This window comes from Onychomys torridus, chromosome 3 (genome assembly GCF_903995425.1).
Source record: "Onychomys torridus chromosome 3, mOncTor1.1, whole genome shotgun sequence".
In the NCBI taxonomy this organism is placed as follows: domain Eukaryota; kingdom Metazoa; phylum Chordata; class Mammalia; order Rodentia; family Cricetidae; genus Onychomys; species Onychomys torridus.
Window position 1 is genome coordinate 42135684 of NC_050445.1, and position 10176 is coordinate 42145859.

Sequence of the window (10176 nt, forward strand, 5' to 3'; positions counted from 1 at the left end):
CATTCCCACCAGCAACGGAGGAGAGTTCCCCTTGCTCCACATCCTTGCCAGCATGAGTTGTCACTTGTGTTATTGATCTCAGTCATATGAGATTCCTCTATTGAGAATTCTCTGTTTAAATCTGTACCCCATTTTAATTAGATTGTTTGGCTTTTATATATCTAGTTTCTTGAGTTCTTTATATATTTTGGATATTAGTCTTTTGTTGGAAGTATAATTGGTAAAAAATCTTTTCCTGTTCTATAGTCTGCCACTTTGTATGATTGTCCTTCACCTTACAGAAGCTTTTCAGTTTCATAAAGTCCCATTTATTAATTATTGTTCTTAGTGCCTAAGCTATGGATGCTCTGTCATTCCAAGAGTTTTCTTTCATACCAATGTGTTCAAGGCTATGCTTTATTTTCTTTCAGGCTTAGTGTATCTGGTTTTATGTTTTGGTCTTTAATGCACTTGGACTTGAATTCTTGCTGAGTGATAAATAGGGATCTTTTTGCATTCTTCTACATGCTAATATTCAGTTTGACCAGCATCCTTTGCTGAAGATGCTTTTTTTTTCAAGTGTGTATTTCTGGCTTCTTTATCAAGAATCAGGTGTTCATATATGTATGGATTTATGTCTGCATCTTTCATTTGATTCCATTGGTCAACATGTCTGTTTTTATGCCAATACCACGTGGGTTTTTTTTAAATTGCTGTTAGCTCCATAGTACAACTTTACATCAGGAATGATGGGACACTCTGCAGTTCTTTTATTGTTCAGGATTGTTTTAGCTATCCTGTTTTTTTCCCATATGAAGTTGAGAATTGACCTTGCAAGGTCTGTAAAGAATTATGTGGGAGTTGTGTTACAATTTTGATGGGGATTTCATTGAATCTGTAGATTGCTTTTGGGATGATGACCATCCTTACTATGTTAATCTTACCAATCCATTAAACATGGGAGATCTTTCCATTTCCTGATATCTTCTTCAATTTCTTCCTTCAAATGCTTAAAGTCTTTATCATTCAAGCCTTTTATTTGCTTGGTTAGAGTTAACTCAAGATATTTTGTATTAATTGAGGCTATTGTGAAAGGTGTTGTTTCTCTGATTTCTTTCTCAGTCTGTTTGTCACTAGTATATAGAAGGACTACTGATTTTTTTTTTTTGTGTGTGTGTGTGTGTGTTAATCTTGTATCCAGCCACTTTGTTGAAAGTGTTTATCAAGTGTTCCCTGATGAAATTTCTAGGGTCACTTATGCATACTATCATATTATCTGTAAATAATGATACTCTGACTTCTTCCTTTTAAATTCATATCTCCTTTGATTGTTTTATTGATCTTGATAAAACTTCAAGAACTATATTGAATAGATATGGAAAGAGTGGAAAACCTTATCTTGTTCCTGACTAGCAAAATTGCTTTGTGTTTCTCTCAATTTAAGTTGATGTTAGTTAGCTATGGGTTTCCTGTAAACTGTCTTTATTATGTTGAGGTAGGTTTTCTGTCACCCTAATCTCTTCAGGACTTTTATTATGAAGAGGTGTTGGACTTTGTCAAAGCCCTTTTCATTATCTAATGAGATGATCATGTGATTTTGTTCTTTCAGCTTGTTTATATGGTGGATTAATTTGACTGATTTTCATATATTGAACCATCCCTGCCTCTCTGGGATGAAGCCTACTTGATCATGGTGGATGATCTTTTTGATGTGTTCTTGGATTTGGTTTCAAGTATAAGGGAAATTGATCTGTAATTTTCTTTCTCTGTTGAGTCTTTATGTGGTATGGGTATGAGGGTAACTGTGGTCCCATAAAATCAATTGGGCATTGTTTCTTCTGTTTCTATTTGTGGAATAAATTGAAAAGTGTTGACATTAACTCTTCTTTGAAAGTCTCATAGAATTCTGTGCTAAAACCATCTATCCCTGGGCTGTTTTTAGTTTGGGAGACTTTTAGTGGCTGCTTCTATCTCAGTAGGAGGTTATAGGTCTATTTAAATTATTTATCTGTTCTTGATTTAACTTTGGCAAGTGAAACATATTGAGAAAATCATCCATTTCTTTTAGGTTTTCCAGTTTGGCAGAGTATAGGTTTTTAAAGTTTGTCCTTACGATTCTCTGGACTTCCTCTGTGTCTGCTGTTACGTCCCTCTTTTACTTTCTGATTTTCTTGATTTAAATATTCTCTCTGTCTTTTAGCTTGTTTGGATAAGGGTTCGTCTATCTTGTTGATTTTCTCAAAGAACAAATCCTTTGTTTCATTGATTCTTTGTATTGCTTTCTGTTTCTATTTTGTTGATCTCAGCCCTTAGTTTGATTATATCTTGCCATCTACTCCTCTTGGGTGTGATTTCTTCTTTTTGTTCTAGAGCTTTTAGGTGTGCTGTTAAGTTGCTAGTATGATATCTCTCTAATTTTTAATGAGGCACTTAAAAATCTCTCCAAATTTTTTTATATCCATGCTATGAACTTCCCTCTTAGTACCACTTTCATTGTGTCCTATAAGTTTGGTTATGCAGTTTATTCATTTTCATGGGATTCTAGAAGGTCTTTAAAATTTTTTTGACCCATTCTTCATTCAGTAGTGAATTGTTTTGTTTCCATGAATTTGTAGGCTTTCTGTTGTTTCTGTTGTTGATATCCAGCTTTAATCAATGGTGATCTGATAGAATGTAGAGAGTTACTCTAATTTTTTTTTATGTATGTTAAGGTTTGTTTTGTGTTTGAGTATGTGGTCAATTTTGAGGAAAGTTCCATGAGGTTCAGAATAGAAGGTGTATTCTTTTGTGTTTGGGTGAATTGTTCTGTAAATATCTGTTAGGTCCATTTGGTTTATAACATTTGATAGCTCCAGTATTTCTCTGTTTAGTTCAAGAGTGAGGTATTGAGATCTCCCACTATAAGTGTGTGAGGATCAATATATGATATAAACTGTAGTAGTGTTTCTTTTACAATCTTGGATGCCCTTTTGGGGGGCACAGGTGTTAAGAATTAAAATGTCATCTTGGTAGATTTTTCCTTTGATGAGTTTGTAATGTTCTTCCCTATCTCTTTTAATTAGTTTTGTTTTGAGGTCTATTTTGTTAGATATTAAAATGGCTACACCAGCTTTCTTCTTATGTCCATTTGCTAAGAATATATTTTTACAACCCTTTACCCTGAGGTAATGTTTATCCTTGATATTGAGGTGTGTTTCTTGGATGAAACAACAGGATGGATACTATTTACACATCCATTCTGTTTGTCTATGTCTTTTTATTGGATAATCGAGACCACTGATATTGAGAGGCATCAATGACCAATGATTGCTGATTCCAGTTTTTTTGTTATTGTTTTGGTGGTTGTGGTGTGTGTGTGTGTGTACTTTTCTTCTTTTGATTTTACTGGTGTGAGATTTTTCCTTTTGTTTTCATGTGTATGTAGTTAACCTCCTTAGGTTGGAGTTTTTCTTTTAGAACATTGTATAGGGCTGGATTTATAGATAGATATTATTTAAATTTGATTTTACCAGGGAATCTTTATTTTTCCATCTATGGCCTTTGAAAGTTTTGCTGTGTATCATAGTCTGGGCTAGCATCTGTGATCTCTTAGAGTCTGTAGCATTCTTTCAGTACTTCCAGTGCACACTCATCTATATTAAAAATGCCAATTAAATGTGAAGATGTGAAAAAGATAGTGATTGTCTTTATGTGAATTTTTCACTAAGCTCTTAAAATTCTATCTAAGGGAGTAATCACTGAGGGAAATATTTTTAAGAATTAGATAGAACATAATTGAATAATTCAAGTATTGAAGCCATTTCAAATTGTTTTATGGTCTTCCCCAAAGCAAACCTTAGTGTGCATATATGCATATGTGTGTGCAAATATGTGCATATTGTGTTCCTAGGGAGCTGGAGTGAGGGTTGGTCAAAATAAAACCAGGAAGGTAATAATATCAACGCAAGAGATGTTATTAAATTGATCATCTGTATCTGAGATGGTCAATCTTTAGAAAGAATCTAGGAACTGTTAGTTTAAAGCATGAAAGAAAATAGTTGTTTTCAAGGACATGGAAACATCCGAATTTTTCAAATATTGTCTCAAAAATTAGTGTTTCTGTACTTTTGAGTTACATTTTTAGGAGTGCAAGGTCATGTATATTTTCTATGCCACCTGGGTAGAAAAGATGTGATAAAGGAAGTTGGGGGAGAAGTATCAAGGGCTATGGATTAAGAATTATTGAGTCATGTCTTTAAAAGACAACAACAGCAGCTGTCGTGGAATTCATTATGATGGCTATAGTTGAACATGGAGACAGCAGACCTTGAGACAGGACACAAATCAGTGGATCTACAATCATGCAAAGTGCCAGAATTTTATTACCTTAGTCACATAATGGACTCATGTCAGGAGGAAAGCATTCACCAGATATGGACCCTAGAACTTGGACCTCTGAAGAATGAGCCAAAATAAACCTCTTTCAAGAAAAGTTTAAAAAATTGTATTTACCACTTTATATTTAGGAAATAACTTATCTATTGTTTAGTGTTTAGCTTTCACTTCTTTAATTGCGAGCTCCACTGGGATAGGAATGTTTGTTTCTCTCACTAATGTGAGCCATTAATGCTGTTCAAATATCCTTTGAGCGAATGATTGGTACATTAAAAAAAACAAACAAAAACTCACCCCAGAAATGATCTTTTATTATTTGAAAACTACCAACCACCATGACTGCTGTTTTCCAAGCAAGAAAACTGGAGCTCAGTGAGATTAGATACCTTGTTCAATTAAAAAGAGTTAGTAAGAGTGAGTGGCATGGCATATTCTGATCTTTTTGTTTCCAAAATCTTTGTGCTTTCCTCAGCCTCCAACCCTCTGGAACAGAATTATGGTTCAGAAAACACAGAACAAATCACAGTTTGCTGCAGTGTGATGGAAGAAAGTCACACAGATCAAGGGAGCTTGTGGGCTTTGTGAGTCTAGGCTTGAGTATGAGCTGTGATGTAGTCTTGAGGTTTTAGAGTGGGGGCTTGAAGATCAGAGAGAGGTGCTATGAATGATCTGAATGCTTATCCTTCTAAAATTTGTGTTGACATTCTAAACCCCTGAGTTGATTATTATTAACAGCTATATACTTTGGGAGGTGGTTTGACTACTAGGATAGAACACTTAATAATGGGATTTGTAGAGTTTGAAAAGGGAGGTAATCTACAAGACTAGACAATGGAGATCCTAGAAGCAATACGTTATTAAATAAAAAATGACAGTGCTAAGTGTGGCTCACCTCTTTAGGAGTCACTGGTCAGAGAAGCCCCAGAGGTACCCCTAACAATACAGGCTCTTGTAATTCTTTTTGCTTACCCTCTAGAACAATTGGTGAGATCCTAATGTTGGAAACACCACACACCTAGGATGCACAATATAGAGAAATCAGGCTAGAAGATTCCTCCCTGCTTGCTGGTTCTCATGGTCCTGAATGATGCTCTGTAGGGTGCTGTGTGATGAAGGCACTGACAGTGTAACCCAGCTATGAACTTTACAAACTGTAATACCAACCCTCCAGGAAGGATGTGCCCATTGATGTCACTAGTGGCATTACTGTTACAGGGGTAAACAACCACTCTCTAGTTGAAATTGAGGTTTGCTATAAAAAAACACCACTTTTAAATATCTTTGTTTATATGCACAAAGACTTAGCTTTAAGTAGAGAAGCCTATCTTTGCAGTAAGTGGATATCAATGCAAAGACCCATAGCTGTACAGAATGCTGAGAATAAAGGACATTTAAGGGTTCAGCTGTAGACAAGAAAATTGTCACCCCCTTAAAGCACAGAGAACATTGTGGAAGAGGAGATGGAAAGAATGGAAAAGCCACATCATGGGGAGAGAGGTTGCAAAAAGAACATCTTCTAAGTAGGACACAGACACAGCTACCATGAAACTGAACAGAATGGCTATTCAGTGGGCCAAACCCTCCTATAAGTCAGCTGGGGACACACACACACACACACACACACACACACACACACACACACACACACTGCGTTCTGGTGCTTTGCTTCCCCATCCTTTCACATTTCCTTTTTGTCCTTGAAATCCTATACATTTCTTTCCTCTACTATTTTAGTAAGGATGGTTGTTTTTTTTTCCCCATATAAAAATGGTAATTCACCTGCCACAATGTGAGGTTCCAGCTAGAAGGCACTATCTATAAGTGAGAAAGGCCTTATCAGACACTCTTTCTTTGGGTACCCTTGTTATGAACTTCGTAGCCTTCAGACCTATAGGAGATAAATTTCTATTGTTTATAAGTCATATGTTTTGTTATAACAGCCTGAAATGATTAGGACAGAGGAAATGACTCCAGAGAGATGAACTACATATTACTGAATTTTCATATAAAAATCTAAAGGAAACAGGAGACGAATTATATAGATATGGTTGATTAATAGAAGAAGGGAAATAATTGATAGCAAGCAATGTGATATTTGGCTTGTTTTTATTTTTGGGTCCTTGTTTGTCCAACATCTCTTAAGATACACCACTCAGACTTGTATGTGTTTAGATATTTCCTAAGCAGTATATTAAAAATTAACATCTGCTCAACTCCAGAAGTGCTCAGTAAGTAAGTTTGTGGACCTCAAAATCTACATTCTCAACAAGCTTTTAAGTGATGGTTTTGTCAAACAGGTGACCCAGAGATGACAGCCTGAAACCTGGCCCCAAGGCTTGTAAATGAAAAAAAAAATGACTTCAGGGATGTATCAAATCTCTGAAATGTTGAATATTTAAATTTTATCCCTTTCTCTAAAAAAAGTGGAGAATTATGTTATATTAAGACATTTAAATTGGCTTAACAGCTCTCTCTAGGAAGCCTTTGCCATTTGGCTGCTTAGTGGTTGGAGCCTACTGACAGGGAGAGATTGAAATATGCAGTCCTTGGGTGCAACATGCCTTCTGGAAATATTTCTTGAGTCAAAATGCAAATGAAAGCTAATAATTATTCTCTCTACATCACCAAGCTTAAGCATTAATGTCTTAAGCATCCACGTTGCTAAGCCACTCTCCCCAGCTCTGTCTACAGGTAGTCCAGTGTGGTGAAAACACTGAAGAGATGCCTTTGATTGTAGAGAAAATACCCTTCTCCTTAAATTCTCTTTGTTATCAGCATGTAGTGGCCATATATAACTCAACAGAGTTGTCAATAAGAGGTGGTCTCATTGTAGAGTTTGCTAATATTAATAGCATTCTTCTGTTGCTGCCAGGCAAACAGAAGCCTCACTGTACACACACTCCAGTTGCAGGTAAGGGGTTGGCTGGTTGTCTTTCTCAAGGGCAGCCTCATAGGTTGCAGTTTTGGACTAGCAACACTAGCTCAGGGTAAAAGACTATTATTTATTTATAATTAATTAATTAATTAATTAATCAATTAATTAATTAAGTTTTTTTGAGACAGTGTTTCTCTGTGTAGCTTTGCCCCTTTCCTGGAACTCACTTTATAGACCAGGCTGGCCTTGAACTCATAGAGATCCTCCTGCCTCTGCCTCCTGACTGCTGGGAAGACTATTTTTTAAAGTCATGAAGTTGAACTTGCTATTTCATGAGGCATAACCTGCCTTAGGGTTGATTATATAAAGATGAATTCACAGGAGGCATTAATGACAAACTAGAATCCCAATGCACCCATCCTGGGTAGGTCTGGCAGGATTGCTGGGAATGTCACCAGACAGGATTTTCTTTTTTAATAGGACCTGATTATCTATTTGCAAGAAATTCTCTTTTTTCTTCTGAGCTGGAGTTTCATGTGTTTATTTAGATGAATCTGGTTTTTTCATCATCTGACACAAACTTTTATTATAGTATCACTTCATAATGACACAATAACCTCATTTTTATTGTAAAATTATTATTATTATTATTATTATTATTATTATTATTATTATTTACATCCTGACTGAAGTATTCCCTCCCACTTCTCTTCTCAGTCCCTTCCCCCACCCTCCCTGTACTCCCCATCCACTTCTCCTGGGTTTCTCTTCAGAAAATGATAGGCCTCTCATAGATATCAACCAAATGTGGCATATCAAATTACAGTAAGACAAAGCACCTCCTCACATATTAAGACTGATCAAGGCACCCAGTATGAGAAAAAGGGTCCCAAAACCAGCAAAAGAGTCAGCAACAGCCCCTGCTCCCACTGTTAGGAGTCCCACAAGAAGACCAAGTTATACAACTGTAACAAATATGTGGAGGGTCTAGGTCAGTCCCATGCAGGCTCCCTGGTTGTCAGTCAGTCTCTGTGAGCCCCTATGAGGCCAGTTTAGTTGGTTCTGTGGGTTTTCTTGTGGTGTCCTTGACCCCTCTGGCTCATACAATCCTTCCTCTCTCTTTTAGCAGGGTTCCCTGAGGATAAAGTCCCTCTGATGACAATTGGGCTAGGTACCAATCTCTGAGTATAGTGGAATCTCATTAGGATATAATTTTATATTGTTACATTTTTAGTAATTATTTTCTGATCCTCAATTTTATTAGCAAACTATCTGAATCCACTATAGTAAGAATGGTAAGAGCTGTTTTCACTGGGGACCTAATCTTAAGGATGACCTCAAGGACTAGAGTCGTTTATGACATATCTAAGGTCACTTAGTTTGTTAGTGGCAGAAATCCTTAGTCCTTCTGCGTCCTCAGCATGGCCTCTTTCCTTTGGCTTATATTGCCTTCCACTCCTATAGAAAATGGAAGCAAAGAGAACAGTTTTCAGTGGTAGAACTCAACATCATTTAGGTCCCCTTACAAGAGAAACTATGGTCTAGATCTTCTCCACAGCATTCTAGGAGAAGCCATTCTGTGAGCTTCTTCAGATCACCAGTCATCTCCTTGCCATTATGGAGGGGATGATGGGATGTGCTTGTTTCCTATAGACCTCAATCATTATCCTTATTTGCTTGAAAATTTCAAATACCAGCATTTGGAACTTGTGTTTTCCTTACCAAGTTAAAGCCTTATTTTCACACAGTCAAAGTATTTCAGAGTTTAATTGCCTTCCAATAAAAAAGGAACTATTATATTTTTTAATGCATTAAAAACCTATTTGATGGTTTTGTGCAGCCCTATAATTTGAAAGTGATTACATTTTCTCAGAAGTTCATTTTTCTGCATCTATTAGTACAGAAATATGTACATTCTCAATAAATAAAAAAAAAATGAAAATATGTTTACCTTTACCTTTGTAAGATTTAATAATTGTCTTGTTTACCAAGACTAAAATATCTGTATTTGTATTACTCATTGATGGCACTGGCTGAAAATAACAGGACTGTTAGAGAAGAGAAACCAGATGCCTGGGCTGATGTCTGGACGCATTATGGAGCCCAAGAATCAGTAAGAACATTAGTTGCCAGATGTTTCCTTACTGATGTGTTTTCAAAATCCCTGATAATTTCTCTAAAGATAAAAATTGTTATTATTGCAAATATAAAACAAGCCATTGCCAACATTTTACTCTATTCACTGGTAAATAAGGGAACCAGTGACATGCTGCAATTGAGTCAGAATACTTCAGGCATTGGGCATTTGTAGGCAGTGCCAAAACAGGATGGAAAGATCAAATTCTAAATGGTTAACAGCCAACAGAGCCATAAAGCATAACCTCTCTGCTTATCTGTTCTACTGAAAGAAGTTTACAAGTTAACTTCTGTCCCTACAGACTTATCAACTGGCCAGAAAATACAAAGCCAAATGTAGCACAGCCCTACAAGTGTTCCTGACAATCCCTCCCTCTTACTTTAGTATTCCTCCTTCCCAAGTCTTGAGAGCACTGGCATGCAGTAGTATGCCCAGCATTCCCCCCTCTTCCTCTCTCCCCTTCTTTCCTTCCTTCCTTCCTTCTTCTCTTTCTTTCTTTCTTTTTTTTGAGAAGATGTTTTGAGTAGAAAAGAGAATATTCAGGGTGTTTCCTTTTAAGCAACTGAGTAAAGAAACTCAATGATGAGTGAGTGTATTAGCTAGTTCTCCATTATTATAAGAGAAATATCCAAGGTATTTCACAGAGAGATGTATTTGATTCACAGTTTTGGAAGTTGGCTTTGTTGCTTTGGGCTGCAATGAGGAGACACATCATGGCAGGAGTATGTAGTAGAGCAAAGCTTCTCACCTCATAGTTTGAGAGCGAAGACGGAAAACGGAATAGGTTTCCACAGTCCCCTTCAAGGGCATA